The sequence below is a fragment of the Ammospiza nelsoni genome, chromosome 2 (genome assembly GCF_027579445.1).
Source record: "Ammospiza nelsoni isolate bAmmNel1 chromosome 2, bAmmNel1.pri, whole genome shotgun sequence".
In the NCBI taxonomy this organism is placed as follows: domain Eukaryota; kingdom Metazoa; phylum Chordata; class Aves; order Passeriformes; family Passerellidae; genus Ammospiza; species Ammospiza nelsoni.
In genome coordinates this window covers 42632938-42651720 of record NC_080634.1, presented here as the reverse complement: position 1 = coordinate 42651720, position 18783 = coordinate 42632938, and the positions used below count along the sequence as shown (strand labels likewise).

General features: G+C 34.4%; 1 protein-coding gene across 1 annotated transcript in view; it reads right to left on the bottom strand.

The window, feature by feature from the left end:
• Positions 1–18783, bottom strand: part of CNTN5 (contactin 5) — a 616731-nt gene that overhangs the window by 405334 nt on the left and 192614 nt on the right. Inside the window, exon 3 of the mRNA XM_059466383.1 lies at positions 17657–17796. The gene's annotated coding sequence lies outside the window, so the exon portion shown is untranslated. The remainder of the gene's footprint in view (positions 1–17656; positions 17797–18783) is intronic.

Here is an 18783-nt window from a genome sequence, read left to right as displayed (position 1 = left end):
TACAGGAAAAGGAAACCTGTCAACCAGAACTAATATAAAACAGTGAGTTCCCTTTTCCACCTCCATAAATTGACACCTGCTAAGTTCTACCTTTTAAACTCTTGTAAGATGAATTTTAAATCAAGGTACACGTTATTCTATGAGCGAAGTAAGGCTATGGATTACTTTAGGAAGAGAAAGGGTCTTCAGGAATCATTCCCAAGAATAAGCTTTCATGAATTCAGGCATATATTTTGGTTTTTGCAGCAAAACAGCACTGAGTGTAACTTAAATGCATGAAACTCGTCAACTTTTCATAGTGTTAAAGCTCTGAAGCCAGGAACTTTAGTGTGTTACATGAGAAGAAAACAGCCACATCTTTAGCAGTTTCTGGCCAGAAGCAAGACACTTTAAGGGTTACTTAAACTAATGCAACCAGGGTAAAGAGAATTAGTCCTTTTTTAAATAGATAAGGCATTCATACAGCCTGTCAAAATCTCAAATTTTTCCCCTAATGTTAGGGTCCTAAAGGAGGCACACCTGCATTATGTCAGACCATAGCTTTTGTTACTCATCTAAATTTGTTTTCCTTATTGGACAACTCGCAAATTCTGAGTGCATTTTGTGGTGTAGAGGAGCGAAGAAACAGTGGTGTGTTTGTTTAAAATTAGAATGCTAGACAAAAAAAAAAGGAACATTAGCTAAATAAAACAACTTAAATTAGCTCTATAATTAAGTGGAAGTGGAAAGGAGAACTGATAGCAGAGCAACCCTATGAAGGACTTGAGGGTGCTGGTGGATGAGAAACATCACTAGAGATGAAATGAAGATTCTTTCCACGAGTCCAAGTATACCCTAAATTTCCTGAAGGGAGAAGACTATTAAAACAAAGTAAAGTGTATAAGCATTTGCTTTTTCAAAAGCTGTCAAATTAAAAGCTCTTACATAACTCTAGTAATATAGAAAAATCTGGACACACTACTTGCACTTAGTGACATTAAAGTATTACAATTTTAATTTGCAGTTCAAAACAGAATTAGATTAACTTAATTAATATTTTATTCATTTTTAAAAGGAACTTTTAGACATAAGGAGGTTGATATAAGTTATATACAGTAATTTTAAAATAGTCTGCAGTGTTTTAAAGGTGCTGTAAGTCTGCAATTGTTAAAGAATTTTTTAAAAAAACCAATAAATTTCAGAAACTGAAAAATGTGTAAATGTGTATAAACATTGGGTTTAAATTAAGTGAAGTCATTTGGGTTGACTATTGTCTGTTGTTTTGTTGCTTTCTGTTAGGTTTTTTTTAAATAAATTGAAATCTTCCTTTGAAAACATAGGGACTGAAATTTTAAAATGTATGTCAGTAGCTGTATTTAATTTCTTGTTGGATTCAAATCTATAAATTTCTTGTCAAACAAATTATTCACATTTATTAAAGAAAAAAATGCACTAAATTGAACTCAGGATTATTATTATTATTATTATTATTATTATTATTATTATTAATGGGTAAATATTTATTACTCTATTCTTGAGATAAATCCAATTATATTTACGATGTATGGCATGTTTCAGCATTTGACAGGAAAAAAAATTGCTGACAAAGAAACAAAAAATAAATAAATGCTTTCTCACTTCTCAAATGACATTAAATAACAATTCCATTCCAGAGTAAATATATTTGATTAACGCAATGACTTAAAGTAATGATTTGTTTTGCAAGACGCAGTAAATCTGCCATTTATTCACATATTGCTAATCACTCCAGCTGAATTGCATAAAGAACACAGAAATTAGAGGAAAGATAAACAAATGCAAATTGGTTATCACAAGGTAAATATACTCTAATGAATTCTCTATCCTATGCAAGCAACTTTATCCCCATCACTCTGCTTTGATCTTAAACCAGTGAACATAGTCACATAGCTGCTTAAGACTGACTTTAAGTCAAAATATTTACAAAACAGACTTTTAAACTCCTCCTGCTAGACCCTAATGACTGTACCATACAAATCAATATGCACAGCTTCTTCTTTCTTGTCTACAATGTTGTAATTACCCCAACACTTCCAGCAGGTTCGGAGCCCTCCAAAAAAACTGACTATACCCTTCAGCTCACTGACTTTCTAGGCTCTTCTCTCCCTACCAATTTTAGACCCTAACAAAAAATGATTATGTACTAAGAACTGTGTCTCATAAGAGACAAAAGGGATGCAACCAGAAGATGTAAAAGCAAAATAAAGGATAATAAGGTTGGTAGTGATGTGTAAACCTATATCTTCCTTTTGCCAAATCATTGATAGAAGGTTAATTTTTATCAAAAATTATTAAAATTGGTACAGAAGCAGCAGAAGAGAATACCAGGCAAGTGGGATTGCTCTCTGTTGGGGTGCTCGTGTGTTCCACCTAGCAGAGAAAACAGTACCTGGGAAAGCGGCAATGGGACTGAACAGCACAGTCTGAGAGCCCGTTTGCCCAAACGCTGACAGACCTAGAGGGGAAGATGCCAGCAACTGCTAGATTAAATTAAATTGTAAAAAGGGACTTACAAAGAGGTGAGCTTGAAAAGAAGGACTGAAAGACCATGGCAGTTTTGGAATTCCAGGATCACCCTGCCACCATTGCAATCTCTGTCTAGGGCTGGCTGAGGGTCCTCAACATTGTGGCCACAGGGAAGCAGTGAGGGCAGTGGTGATACAGACTGCAACCCAGGACCCGCACCTTGTGTGTGCGCCCATGGAAGCTGCCTCACCAGTGGATGGGCTGATATGGGTGTGGGCAAAGCCAGAGAATGCAGGCAGCTGTCTCAGTGTGTTAAATTCCCACTTCCAGGAATTAGTTATAAAACGCCTGTTCGGGAATTTGAAAAGGTTTCTTACACTTTTATGTATATCCAGCATTGTGGTTTATCTTCTGTATTGTGGATATTGATTCTGAATATAGGGTCCATTGATTGTTGGTTAATTAGAAGTCATTAATAATTCAATGAACCAGTTGGAATCAGATTTGATATAAACCACTATGAGCTGAGCAGTTTTTATGTCCAGCATTGTTATTGATTTCATGCTCAAAAAATGTGTCTTTGAGCAAGTTCTAAACATATAGCAGAGAAGGAACGTTCAGGAGTTGGAAAAGGGAGAACATTCTATAATCGAACGTCAAACAGAAGTTTTCAATAGTGACTATTGAAGGAGACCAAAGGTTGTTAAAATCAGAATAATGCAATAGTAGTGACAAATATAACAGTGTATTGGTAGATATATAGTATGGCAGGGTCAGAAGCTGACTACAGCCTTGACTATAGAGGTATAGTAGGTGAAGGCTTTAACAGTTGAACAGGACTCAAATTTCAGCAGCTTATTGAGTTATGTCAGTTTGGAGTAACAGCTCTTTTATGAAAATCCAAGTGATGAGAAAATTTTGTTGTAATGAGAACCACGAAGCTCTGTTTTGTTAAGTACAAGGATGTAATTTCTTCAGTACATCACATTAAAATATTTACATGATAAGGGTATAATGCATAATACAAAGAGTTCATACTCTAAATAATATTATTTCACACAAACGCCAATTTCTATTTATTAAGTTTGACAGAGTTACAACATGAAATGCTGTTATACATTCTCTGCAATACCCCATTTTGCAAAACCTTAGCAAGATGACTTCTAAAACATGAGACTGTCGTGTTGCCAAATGAAGTTGAATGTGTAATATTTGGCCAACTCATCCCAACTAGGAATTCCAGGTTCCTTTTATTGACAGATACCCTGAGGATGATTTAGATGTTGGTTGAACTGAATTCACTTCTGCTATTTCCTTTTATTCATTATAAACAGAGACTCAGTGATGAGGCTCAAAGCCAAATGCCTTAGGCATGCAGTGAAGTGAATGGAATAAGAACAACTTCTTTTTCAAGACTTTCTTTTAAAAAATTCGTATCTTGGACTGGCTGCTTCAAAAATGACAAGTTTTTATAAGGAAAGATAACAATAAATAAATCATGCTCTCTAATTCATGCATGCATTTTTAACCTTCAACCACTGGATTTGAAATATGCAAACTAATTTTTTGTGAAAGGTGTATTTTTATACCATGAAAAATGTATATGTTATCAGCTAAATAGACACTACTGCATATGAATCTGGTAATTTCATTTCTAAGATAGGTACAGTTGCATTTATTTTAATGTGCAAATTCCAGATTTTCTTGTAGCTGAACATTCATTTGTCTGGAAGACTGAATTTATGTGGGCACTAATTTGTTATGGATAATGAATGCACTATGCAAGAAAAACACACATTTCTTCTATATAAGCCAAATTATTTTTAAATTTAGCAGCATGACTGATTACTTATGTATGACAATTACCATGTTTTAAAATAGGGTAATTTTATAGTTACTTATACAGAGGTCTTAAGAATTATAATTATTTAATTTGTGTTTATCAGGAAAATCTATACAGACAAAAAGAATATATGCTGCTAGATTTCATACAAGAACAAAAATATTAAAGACAAACATTTGGGTTTAAAATGAAGCAATTCTTTATCCCCAACTGAATTATTACTCTTTTGCTGTGTTGAAAAATAAGCTTCTTGTACAAATTATGATCTACATATGGGAGTTTTAATAATGCTGATGACTTGGTATAAACTCAGTAGGATAATCATATATGCTCATTTTTCTTTTACAAAAGAAAAAATAAAAATAAGCAATAAAAAATATTCAAATATCTCTTACTCTTCTATTGTTTACATATATATTTGATAGGCAAAAGAAAGGCAGAAGTGGCAGTTCAAGTTTTAGTTCCTAACAATAAAATATAATTCTCACACAATCCCCTTCTAATATATATATATATATATATATGAAATTTTAAGAAATTACCCTATTTGCTTGTACTATTCTTATTTATCTTTTGTACTCTGGTTCCCTGATCATTTGAGTGAGTTAAAAGTTTGCAATATGTGGCTATGACTTCTATTTGTTCATTAGTTTGGTAGATTATTTGACTAGCACCGCTGTGTATAGTTTTTCAGTTTATTTTCACAATTTATAGTGAGTCACTTGCTTTTCAATTAACATGATGTTCCCAGTCATTCTGTGAGCTTTCTTGCATTTGTCTACAGATAATGAATGTGCATTTATCGACTGATATTGCTTTAATTAGATCCTTTCTGAGGGTTTTCTGCCACCCTTCCTTTCTTACTCCACTCTCAGATCCTAAAATGGATTTTAGCTATGAAAGGAAAATTCCAATTACAGTGGTAATTTCTGACTGATGAATGAGCTCTCATGGAGGGCAAGTAGGCTCAACTACAAGAAGGAGTTAAGCTGTTTGAAAATAGGGATGTCTGAGACAGAGGGCTGCTTTGCAAGGGAGTGAAGCATTTCTGAGTGCTGAGATAAGGAACGGCCTCAGCATCATCCTGCAGCCATCCTGGGATGAGAGCACTCAGGAGCCATGTTTCACAGCAAATGTGGACTGGAGGATGGACCCAAGGGTGGCCTGGAGTGCCCCATACCACTGTTCTTGGGACTGCTGCTGGTGCAAAGGTATACAAGGATTCTGCCTGTGATGCCTCTCTGCAGACTCCATGTAGAGTTGCATACTACCGTAGGACTCAGCCCATTGAATTGTTTATTACCTTTTAAATATATATATTTGAGCACAAATATGTTTAATCTGCTTCAAGGCATGCCATGAAAATTCCCCAAGAGCTAGCAAACTGATTAGTCACTCTAGAGTTTTAAAAAGTTTAGCTTGCTCATTTGTTGTGCTTGGTTTTTTGGATTGTTTGGTTGGTTGGTTGGGTTTGGGTTTGGTTGGGGGTTTTTTGTAATATATTTTCTACAGAAACACAAGAAGGAATATTCTGTACCTTCTATTTCTATGCTATCTCATATTGTCTAGCTTTTCTTAATCCATATCACTACTCAGTTCAAATTAACTTTGAAGTAATTTTTGCTTTTTTACTGAAAGCTAATGTGCTCACTCCAAATTCCCTGTAGCAGCAATAGACATTGTGTCTTTGAAAAGAATACACATCTAGAATTTTTATAGGATTCTACTTCTCAGACAGACTGTATGCTGTTCTTCAAGTTTGTAGAAATGTCATGGACATATGCAACCCTTGGCACTACTGAAAGCTTTGCTATTAACTACAGTGGAATTTGAACTGGGTTTTCGGTTGGTGGTTTTATTGACTTTCTACTTCCAAGGTCTTTTATAGCAAGAAAACTAGCAATTCAGATTTTCAGCTAAATTGCCTGTTGTTCCACGTTTCCTCCTATTGTAACAGTTTGGATCAAAGATTCTATTTCTACAAATAATGATATAATGAGCCTGTAAAATATTTAAGATTCTTCATAAGTATTTTTATTAGATGGGTCATTGAAATGGAATAGTTAGATCAGTTGATTTATCAACTGAAAGAGAAACAGAGAAATTTGAAGATTGGTTTGTAGATACACTATATTGGGAAAAGCATACTGCTACTTTACTATATTACTTGCAGTCTCTTGAGTTCCTTCTCAGCAGTAGCTATATGTTTCCTGCAAGCAGTATTGCTCATGGGACATAGCAAACAGATTTTCATACAACTGCATATGCTGGCTGGGACTTGAACCCAGCTGGAAATGTTTCTGAGTCCCTAAATTACAGAGAGTAGCTTTTGTACTTCCATAGTTTCTGTATAGAAATTCTTGTCCTCATCAAATGGAGTTCCTTTCCCATCTCCTTTCAAAGTTCTCTAAGTTTCATTAGTGCATGATTTAAAGAGTAAAGGATATTTTTAATGAACCAAAATCCAATTCATTTTTTATTACTTGTTGCATTTATCTTAACAAATACTATTAATTACTTTTCATCACGTTCGTGAAATAAATAATTCCTGCATCTAGTAAAAATGGCAATGTTCAGTGAGGGGCAAACTGAACCAAATAAATAGCACAGTTTCTCTACCCCACATATCCACTTTCCAATTTTGAACTCAGGAAGGCAATGAGGCAAATATATTTTTACTAATCTATGGATATCTCCTATCCCTCCATAGGAGAAAGCTCTGCTTGAAAATTTGCATAACAAAAATAGTTAAATAAGATCTACGGATCACTATATCTTGGAAACTGAACACATCTGTTTAAGTACACATTAATTACAAAAAAAGTGACATATTAAAAGAAAAGGAGAGCAGTAATTGATTTTGTAAATGAATTTGCATAGAAATACATATGAATTCTCGATGGGGGAGACCAGTATGGATACACCAAAGCACTGCATATACAACAGAAATGCTCAGAGGGTAGCCCTGAATGTGAGCTCACAGACCATTGGCAGAAGTTTGCATAGCCAATGTCACCTTTGCTGAAACTCCAGAATAACTACCTGCAAAAACTGAAGATCTACCTAAAGAAGAAAGAGCTTTATCCACTACATTTATATCTCTAGCAAATCCTCCAGTATAGGATATTATCTCTATAGGGAAGTAGGTAAGGGAATTTGGACGAAAATAATGTATTTTTCTATGCTTCAGAGTCCAGCCAATCATGTGACTGAAGATGCATCCAGTCTGCCTACAGAAACTGCAATATTCCATTGTCTTTCTTTTCCTAAATTTTAAAATTAAAAAAAAAAAAAAGTTCTTTCTGTTTGAAAAAATAAAACAAGCATTTACCTCACATTTACTATGGAAAGCTAAACAAAGATTTCTCTGTTTGAAGTGAGTTTTGCTAGGGAATGGCTTGCACTTGCCAGTGCCTTTCTGTTTCCCTTCTACCTGTTCTTAGGATGTCTTGACACCTTTGTGTTTCTGAAAACCAAGGATTTCAGTCTAAACTAACTAATTTGGATTGAAGAATTTTCAAGATCAAATTTTGAAAGTTGAATTTTGCTGCATAAAACATCTGAAACACTAACTAGGATTACTGTTACAAAATTTAGATGTTACGTTTTACTTGATAGAAATAGTCATTTGCCTAAATTTGTTTTTATACTGCCTAGTCCTCATAAACAATTAAGGTATAAATTCTGTAAAGGATTCCTTGCACTTTAAATAAGTTAACATATCACTTTTATTTGCTTACTGTATGAAATGTTATGCTGATGTTTATTTTCATTTTCCATTCAGGGAAGACTTTTCTTGAAGGAGAGGCTTTCAAAGTCTGGCAAAAACGGGAATAGAATATCAAAATCCTTGTTTTACAATATTCAGGAGCACCACTCACTTTATTGCATGCAATCACAGAAGCTCTTCCCTGAAATCCGCACATATTCAGCCTATCAGGTAACATTTCCATCCAGGCTATTCATCAATAGATGTGTTTCTTTCCATATTTTATTGTTTTGTAAATAAATTGGTTATTTCTTTCACCAGTAATGTTGAGATTTTCTGGTCAAAGCATTTTTTTTCATCCACATAGATGTGAGTTTTTATTACATAGTTATGGCAGACTATTTTTAGTAATAACTAATTTACTTGGTTTTTTCTTAAATAAACGTAGACTTAAAATTTTACTTGCCATTTACAGATAAACATATCCCTAAATGTAGCATCGGAACTGGGATGATATTTAAATGAATATTCAATTACAATACACTTGAGGTAATAGGATTAAAATTAAATTTTAATTTTTGTGTATCAAGAACCTAAACCCCAGAATACCTAATGATATTTTAAGAAAGCTGTGGCCCTCTTTCATTTTTAGATTTAATTGAAAAGAACTTGGAATAAAAGAAAAGAAGAACTAAAGAAGCTACATTTTCCCTCTTTTGTTCTACAATAAGTGACGAACTACAACTTCCATTTAAAATATTGTAATATGACTTTCAACTTTAAATCACAAAGACTATATACTATGTTTTTAACATAAAAGAGACAGTTTAAGCTTTTAAAATTCCTTTAAAAAAGGCAATAAAAATAGTGCAGTCACTTATTCACAAGATCTATTGACTCATGTCTCATATACAACCACTCTTCTCCCTTTCTGGCTAGAAATAAAACTGAGAGAATCACCCTATAAATATTTTCCCTTCTGAGATATTTGCATTAGGATGATATACATTTTTCTTCTGAACATACCACCTTTTCATTCTTGCCTCCAGAAGGAACACAGTGAGCAGCCCACATGTCTATCCATTTTGGAATCTCAAACCACGAGAAAACACTCCAACCACATGCAATGGGCAAGCAAGAGATAAAGCCATGAACTAATGGGGAAAGTTGTGCAACAGCAACAACAAAAAATGATTATTTACTAAGAACTGTGTCTCATAAGAGACAAGGGATGAAACCAGAAGGTGTAATAGGAAAATAAAGGATAATAAACTTGGGAGGGATACATAAAGCTGTCCTCCTTTTGCCAAATCACTGATAGAAGCTTAATTTTTATCAATTTCTTAAGGAGTTCTTCAGTATGTTCCCTGCCTTGAAAGCTGCTGCTTTGATGGTCATCACATTCCCAGTTTGGTTTCCTGGGAAAGCAGAGGTGTGCGTGAGAACCTGGTGTCAACCAGCGTACATGGAACAGTCTCATTGAGCTATTTCATTTTGGAGCATGAACTGGGACAGTTCAGACTCATTTTAAAGCAAGTAAACAGGGATGTCTTTTGCATCAGTTAAAAGTTGCTTCTTTTTTTCTCTTTTATTCTAATAAAGAATGCAATATTTACACAAAACTGTAGCTATGGAAACATCACCAAAAAATGCAACCAGAGAATTTTCCTACAGAAATAAATTATACCAATTGTTCTTGCCTTAACTTTTATCTTGCTCTGATGTTTCTGATTTCAGGAATTTTAAGAGGAGTTGCATAATATCCTCTTTGAAGAAAAAAAAAATCCATCCCTTTGGGTGCAAATGTCTGAAGATCAAATTTTGCTTTTGGTACATCAGCAAGAGTCTGATTCATGCTCCTGTAAATTAAAGTTGGTCTCAGTTCAAAAAAAATATTACCAATGCAATCATGATTCTAAATATTGTCTTATGAAGATAAAGGCTGCTTAATTTCCCACTTTTCCAAGAACCATCATATCTAGAATGCTGCATCCAGTTTTGGGCCAGTCTGTAAAAGAAAGACAGTGATCAACTGAAGAGAATACAAGGAGGTCACAGAGATGGTGGGGCTGAAGAAATTGCTCTTTGACAAGGGTCTGAAGGAGCTGGGCTTGTTTAATTTGGAACAGGGTTGGCCTTGCAGGGATCTACCAGCAGACACCAGTGCTATGGTGTCATTGAGGAAACATAGCCAGACTCTGCAAAACAACGCAAGCTGGAAAGATGAGAAACAAGAAGTATAAATTTAAATAAGAGAGATTCATCTGAATATAAGGAGAAGTTTTCCACCATAAGGAGAGATTGATCACTTCCCATTCTTGGATGATTTCAAGACCCAACTGAATGAAGACCTAAGCATCTTGGTCTGACCCAACTGAATGAAGACCTCAGCAGTCTGGCCTGACTTCCTTAGAGCTGACCGGCCATGGGCAGAAGATTGGACTGGAGACTGTCCAAGGCCCTTTTTCTACTTAAACAATATGATCGTATGAAACTGCATTTTATACAGAGCTATTTCAGTTTACCAGATTTGGTAGCTACCTAGTTTATTTCATGGGAGAAAATCCAGGCAGACATCAGTTACAAGAAGTTATTTTAAAGTTGCCCAACCAATAAATATAAAGTCTATACTCTCCCTGTGAAATCCCATTAAAAGACATGAAAACCTAGGTAAAAGCCAATTATGTGAGTCTGCCAAATTCATTAACATTAACTAATGAGACTGTTGAATTCTAAAATTGTTTGTCAGGTGGCAATGACAAACTTTATAAGACAGTACCTGCAGAATGTCATTAAATAGTTTGCAGCTCATTTCTATCTGTATCAAATATTAGATTAAGACAATAATAATGTTCATATGCATTTGAAAGAATTAATTAGAAATCCTGTTTAGAAACCCCACTGCATAGTGAAAAAAGGATAAAAATGGCTTTCATTATGAGGAATTTAAACAGGAAAAGTACTCCTGCTATAATAAACAAATAACAATAATCAGTATAATGACAACATATAATACTGAGATTTGGTTTTTCTCATCCTGTCTAAGCAGAAGTAATTATTTTTCCTCACAAAACTGCTACTAAAGGAGTTGTGCTGCATATTAGGGATGTTTAATGCTTATTATCAGAGTCTCTGTTATAGAATGTAAAGCTTCAATTTTTGTGTGAAGTGTGGATTTTCTACTACTTTTAAAAGCATTCCAAATGACGGAAATATATCTCATTTGCTAAGAGCTGATCTCTACATGCCTCTGCAACACTTGAGCTATGAATTTGAATTCAGGTTTGAACACCGAGACAAGATCAAGATCTGTTGGCAGCCCCTTTCTCCCTCTCTCCTTGTAAGGCAGCATGGTATAAGCATTTTTATGGCACTTTATTTGGGGTCTTTGCAAGTCTAAGAAGATAAAACAACATTTATAAACATATGCTTTGCAAATACTTGTGAAAACTTGAAATGCAAATGAGTGTAATACAAAATGAGAAACATGAATGGCATATGAAGTTGTTCTGAAACATTGTGCCTGTATAAACTGCATAATGAAAATTTTACACAAGACTTTAGCTCTATCAATGATTTTTCATTATCAATTTCAAATCATCAGTTTTCTGAATTTTCTGTACTGAAAAAAAAAAAAAGAAAAATATGGAAATCTTCCAAAATTTACCACTAGCTCAGGGATTGCTGCATCTGTGTATCACCCAATTATCCACCTAAAATGGTGATAATTATGTTATATCTGGAAAAGCGTGGTCAATGAGCTCTCTTCAAGATTCAGTGCTTCTGACTTTGAACATTTTGAGCATTCACTACTCACAAAGTGTGTGTGGCTAAAAATATAAGACTTTCTCCTCCTCATTTCTTAGGAAAGGGTGTGTGTCTGTGTAGTATCTGTATCCATTCCCAATGGGAATGAGTGGCTGCCTTGTAGCTAATTCCAGCCTGGCTGGTAGGAGACAGCAGAGCAATGGGCACAGTCTCCGACAGCCAGGTTTGAGACTGGACTCACATATTCACCATGTGGAAAGTATACATATTTTGGTCTTGATGGAGATTTTAGAGTTGTTTTTAACAAACATTGAAGGCTGTTTGGATGTTATTGGCTTGACAGGCTTGACTCATTGCTGCTTTCATGAAAAATATGGTGCCTCCCCAGATCCGACCAAAAGTGGGGGTGAGGCCCCAGCACACTTAATTTTGTATTTTGTATTTTTGTATTAGTTTATCCTTCAGCAGTGGGAGGTGGCACCCTCAGTGGAGTGGCTCTGTATGCAGTTCACTCTTGTTCTCACCAGGATTTCTGATGCTGCATCAGCACAAGAATTCACCTGCTTCAAAAATTTAGGCATGCTTTGTAGCTTACTGTGATTGCAAAGCCAGTCTGATAGCAAGATGCCTTGGAAAGTAGAAGTCTTACTGCCTTGAAATTTCCCTTCAATCTAGTATATCGATATAGCCCTAAAACAGAATGGAATGAAACAAACCAAAACCAGAATGTTTTCCACTGCATCAACCAATTAAGCATTGAATATATGATCTGTAGATAAGCCACAGGGAAGGGAGGGTCACAAGGAGAGAACCAAACCACATCTTTTGCAGTGATTTTTCATTGGTAAGACTTCACTGTAATGCCAGACTGAGCCTAAGTAACTATCTTTTTTCTTCTTTGGATCACATTGGGATGCATAAAAGGTTTCTTGTATGGAGACAGATTTATAGGAGATCTGAAACCTGCATACATGCAATTTGCTAGACTAGTATTTCTATTTTCCCTATTGTGCGTCAACAGAAGGCAGTGAACCACTATTATATGTTGCATTTTAGATTCTCATTAGCCTGAGTAAGCTGTAAACATATATATCACAATTTAATCCATCAAATTATGTGCTCAGTATTAATGAAAACTGTACTAATAGCTGAATAATTCAGAACTATATTCTAATAGGACTTCAGACATTACTCAGAAGACATTTAAAAAAATATATTAACATAAAGTCTTAATTTTGAAGTGCTTTAACCTTTGTAAACTTACAGAAAACCAAAATATAGTATTTCATTACAAAATTAAAATAAAGCAAACTGTCGGAACATAAAGTTGAAAATAAAGCAAATGGGTTCAAGATCAAAAGCCTTGAATATTCTAGTTATTTCTATTCTAATTATTTCTATTTCTAAGTAGGAAAGGGAAGAATCACTACTCATTTCAGGCCATAAAAACATTAACTTCCTCAGAACAGAGGCATGCTTTTTTCCAACTAGATATCAGTCATATAAGCCCCAAACCTCTTAAATCCTATTTTTAAATTAGTGTGTTTCTATTAACACTGCTACCTATGGTTCTCCTGTCTATATTCTCTCCCCACCTTGAAAAGAAAGTTGTTACTCATGTGAGATGATTCAGCTGCTAGGAAAGCAGGTGCTAAACTGCTATACTTTGCATCCAGCAGGCAAAACATTTTCTGTAAGATTGAAATTCGAGCCCTTAATGTATGAAACCAAAGGAAACCTTTTCTGATGAGAATAATTATGTTTGAAATAAATTTGATGGCATTTTCTACCTCCAGTACTTGTAATTCTATAATCAAGGGAAAGCTATTCGGGTGACTTATATGTCCAATGCAGGCTTGAATGGCCCTAAGTTAGAGAACCAATAGCTATACGTGGAAAGCCTAACCAAGTCACTGGAGTATAGTTAGTAAACTTCAGTATTACTCTAAACACGATCTTTGCATTTGTATGGAAAAAGTATGATTTCTACAGGAACTTAAATGTAATTAAAAAACCCCAACCCAAAGTACTAGATGCAATCTCAAAAATCTTTTTTGAACACACTAGGTTAGGAATCAGTGGGAATAAATAGATCCCTTTAGTTCTTCAAAGTTAAGTAGGTAACATGCAAGTTATCTCAAAAGCAGGATTCCCAGGCAGAATCTCTTTTAAAAATAATTTTTATCCAATTTGATTGGTGAAACAATACATGTTCAAGGAGTCAAAATTTCTTTAATTAATATTTAAACACAAGCTCCTTTTTTCATGGTAAAATTCACATAGTGTATGTAATTTAAAGCTTATTGGTTCTCAAAAAATTACGTGAAAGATAGAAATTCAAACAATCAGGATACAATTCAGAATCGTCAATTTTATGCTCAAAGAAATCATATTAAAATCATTAAATGATCAAGAGCCTGAACACCTTGATACTCACTGGTAGTAAGAGTTTTTCCTTAGCACTCTGTAAGCTTGTGCAGCACAAAAGTAATCACAAAAAGAAAAAAAATCTCCCTGAAAATGCTACATTTATCCCTTTTAGAGCCACAGCCGTTTCTTTTTTAATAAGGAGAGAGTTCCTGTGGGTAGCTTTACCTGGCTATATGTCAAGAAAACAGCCTTGTTTGATAGGGAGAACTGTCCCCATGGAACATGAACTGGCAGAAGGCCAGAGTCAGTAAGGAAAATTCAAAATCAGTTGCAGCAGACCAGCAACCTAAAGTATCAATTTTCAAAATAATTGAGTCATTATTTAACACATGGAGTACCCAATAATACTTTTTTTTTTCCCCTGAATAAATTATAATAACCATTAGAAGTGAATTCAGTAAACACTCTTTTTCACCCATAGTTTTGAGCGAGTAGAATTTCTGGCAGGTACTCAAACGGGTCACCATGAGTAGGATAATGTGGCAATCTGTTATCATTAGCTCTGTTGGAAAGGTTCTGAACACACTAGAGAGAATTAAATGACCTGGAAAACTCAGTCTATGGAAAAGTCTATTGTACTCATCTCCTTTATTTCCACCTCTATGCATCACTGGAACAGTGGAACAGCAAGATTTGCAGTGGTGACAAAGATAAAGGTCATTTTTCAGTTTCTCTTTCATCCAGCATGAACCATTTAGGGACTGTTAAATTCTACACATTCAGAAAATGACTATTTTCTGTCAGGTCCTTCTGCTCTCTTGGTGTGTTAGTTTATTGAAATCTTCACATTTGGAAGACATTGTAGATTTGTGTTTTAAAAATCACTGCTACTTTTGTTCCGGACCATCATTGTTACAAGTGTCAGAATTTCAGATCATGCAAAATAACTATGTACAACCCCCCTACATAGCCCATTTTAGCAACTGTTTTTCCTAACCAGTGTAATTTTTTCCAGCAAAACTTGAAAGAAAGAGCAGTTCTTAACAGCTCTATTAAATCAAATCACCATGCCAAGACCCAAATGGTCAAGATAAATACTATAAAGAGAATGACATCTGATTCAAAAACATGCATGAGAGACGTTTCTATTGTTCATATAAACTTTGCTGCTGTTTTCCATTTATTTGAGTGGTTAACTTTAAACAAAGAATGCAACTTTGATGTGCATCAGCTCTACTTATTTAACAGTTTTGTATGCAAACCTTATTCCTGGGAAATCCAATTAAAGGTATATCCGCATCAATTAAAGAAAATAAACAGGGAATCAGCAGAATCTTAAGCAAAATGAAAGAAATCTTTTGCATTTTGGGAAAGGGGAGATGAACATATGCCTTGACCTCAAAGTTGAGGAAAAAATTCAAGGGACTGTAGGAAGGGAAGCTCAAGGTTTTCCCTAAATCTTCTTTGTTTCACACTCTATACTTACTGAGCAGCTGAGGACATAGACTACCAAATATATGATTTTAATGGCATATTCTTCACCAGTAAATAAGCAGCTCCTGCTTAGGCATAAAATTATATCAAATCTTTCCTCTTTATAGAAACATAACAAATTCACTGGAAATTGATCTTATTTTTTCAGTAGGAATTTCTGTATTTGAACATTTTATCATTTATGACAAATGATTATGACATAGATTTAAGAAACAGACACAAGATTCAGTTCTATTCTGTTGTAACAGAGGATGAATTTAACATCTCACACAAAGGCTGACAGGTCAGAAGTTGGTTCTGTCACTTGATATTATAGATTAACGTAGAAAGAATATCTACATAAATGATCCTGAAATATTTGTCAAAACTTGACTACCATAAACTTCCAGTCTAAAGACTAACAGAATTCTGGAATAGTATACACAATTATTTAGGCTATAAGAAATTGTTTTGAGAAACACAAATCTGTGGGAAATTATGTCTTTCACATATCACAAACAATTATGTCTTTAACTTATCTTTTCTGTTCTTTAACAAGAAAGATAAGAGAATGATTTTTCATTTATCTCTTGGGAAAAAAAAACCTCTTCCCTTTTCTCTCCCCCTATCACTTTTTGCTCAAAACTATTAAAGACGTCTCTAAGATTACAGAAAGCCTGCTTTGCGTGCATTCAGAACCAAAATATTTTTATATAACAAATGTCTTTCAATAAATCTTCTACTCTTGTAACACTTGTAGAAAAAAAAATTTAAAAACAAACAAGTTAAAATTCACTTGCCAATCTTTCCTATGCTTTTAGTGCAATACATTTCCAAGGGCAGGAAAAAGAGTTAAACTGTGTTATTTTTAAAATGACACTGTGAATCTACTCATATCAAGTTCATCAGTTCTAATTCAGTTATGTCTTTTGGAGGTCACTGTCTCTCTCATTCATTAAAAGGCTTTCTGGTTCTTTGGTATGATTCTCAATTAGTTGGGTAGGCAGGTAAAACATCTGACATCCAACAGTGAACTATGAGCTTCCAAATATGTTTGCACAGCCACACATTACACTTTAGCAAGCTCTTTACCTTAACCCATTAATAAACCATAGTTTGAGGTTAAGAATAAAGACTCAACTCAAAAATTAATTAGAGGTGTTATGAACTACATGTTCATGAGTCATTCAGCTATGAAATGATAAAGCACACCAGTTAACAGATAACTGCAGACATTTACTCCATCTTATTTCAATCTGTGGCTGTACTCATGATAAATTGAAAATGAATAACCATTGTTCATCTGTGTAGTGAATATCAGATTCAAATTACTCAAATCTGCAGCTGCTGCATCACAATGGTTTGTATCACAACAGGCTCTTGAGCAAAGCACTTTCTGTATTCACCTGCTTCATTAATACAAATTTGTGTTTATTCAGTACTCTAGCGAGTACTCTATTATACAAACCACTTAATATAAGCTGGAGAAACCGTAACTCCTAAAAGGGGCATTATCCGTGACCTTCAAGAGGTTTGCCTTTGTGGAACTCACTTGTCATATCAGTCTTCCAGCAAACTCACCTATTCTAGACCTAGATCAAGCCCCACTCAAATGCTTGAGAGATTAGACATGCAATATAGACTTTGTGATTCATCCACAGAGATTTCTAGAATCAATTATATGGAACTAAACATGACAGAAAAATTAGATTTCAAAATTAATTCAGTGCATTCAGGTAAGGAGTATACCACAGTCATGATTTTAAACACTTTCAAGGAGTGGTAAACACTTTTAAAACAGAACCTTTTGCAAACCGATGGTGAAAAATAAAGCAATATCATCCATAAAACTAGATTGGGTTTTTAATCTCTGTTCCATTTGTGACCTTAATCAGTTTAAATTGCTCATGAGAGCATCTGTGTTTGAATTGAACTTTATAAACCAATAAAGGCAAAAATTAAAAACAATAAAGATATCCCAAAAGCAGTTTTGTCTAAATATCCAGTACCTCAACTTCCCAATTGTCTGTACAGAAGTTGTTCTTCACAACAGAACTGATCTCCACAGATTAGGTCCTGTATGAGTGAAAGCTGACGATGCTCAGGTGCTGTGCTGGATCCAACAGTATTAGGACTCCCTTTTCATAATCTGTGGGGGGGGAAAAAAATGTTACACGTGTGTAGAGCTGTTGTGAAAGTGTTAGATGTGTTAAACTTTCTTCTATGTGGACATATGTTAATTTGGCTCTTTATGTTTCATTACTTGCCTATTGCATGACATGACAGCGCTGGTTGGCTGTATGAGTTTAATCTGAGCTACCTGTCTTGCTTCAGAGTGGATACAGAATGTAAAAGTTTGTTTTATGCCGTTTGGTGGGAAAAAAACTCCTTATTTATTGCAACAAGAACAAAAAAACATTAAGAGAATTAAGAGAAATTAAGAGTTCCTCTTTATTTGCTACCCTTTAAGAAAAGATAGTGCTGGGAAGAATGCAAAATGTACAGATTCACATTATTAGCCTCTTATGTTCAGGTAGACTCATCTATAATGGAAGGTATGTAAAATAATTTCTGTTGTTTGAATTTAAACCAGCTCATGAACATTCTTGTAAAGATGTTTTCTCACAGGAATATTTTCGAGTGACCTTTTTCACATAGCATGCAATTATGACTTTGTTGATTATTTCATTTCAAGGTACTCATTTGAAAATACACTAGAGGCATGTGTCTCCTTTTAGCTTATTATCCTAAAAAAATAGAGCATGACTTTCTTAAAATAATTATTGTTTGAACTATTCAATCATTAAGTTAAATTGACAACAGAGAAATCACAACACTTTTAATAAATTTGAACAATTGTTAGCAGCCTCCATTAAGAAAGCAAAAAAACCCTTACCGTTCCCCCTCAAAAACCAACTAAGCAAAAAACCTGCAAAAATCCAAAAAGAAACCTTCCCAAAGACCCAAACAAAAAACCCCCTAAAACTCAAACAAAAAACTACTGTTGTGGTGTTCATGGGCATTTAGATTAATTTTCACATAAAGGCTAAAACACAGTCTTTTCTGTAAAAAACAGTTTATTAACTAAACAATTAACACAATTGTATCATGTTAAAGCTTTTCCTTTTTTCATTTT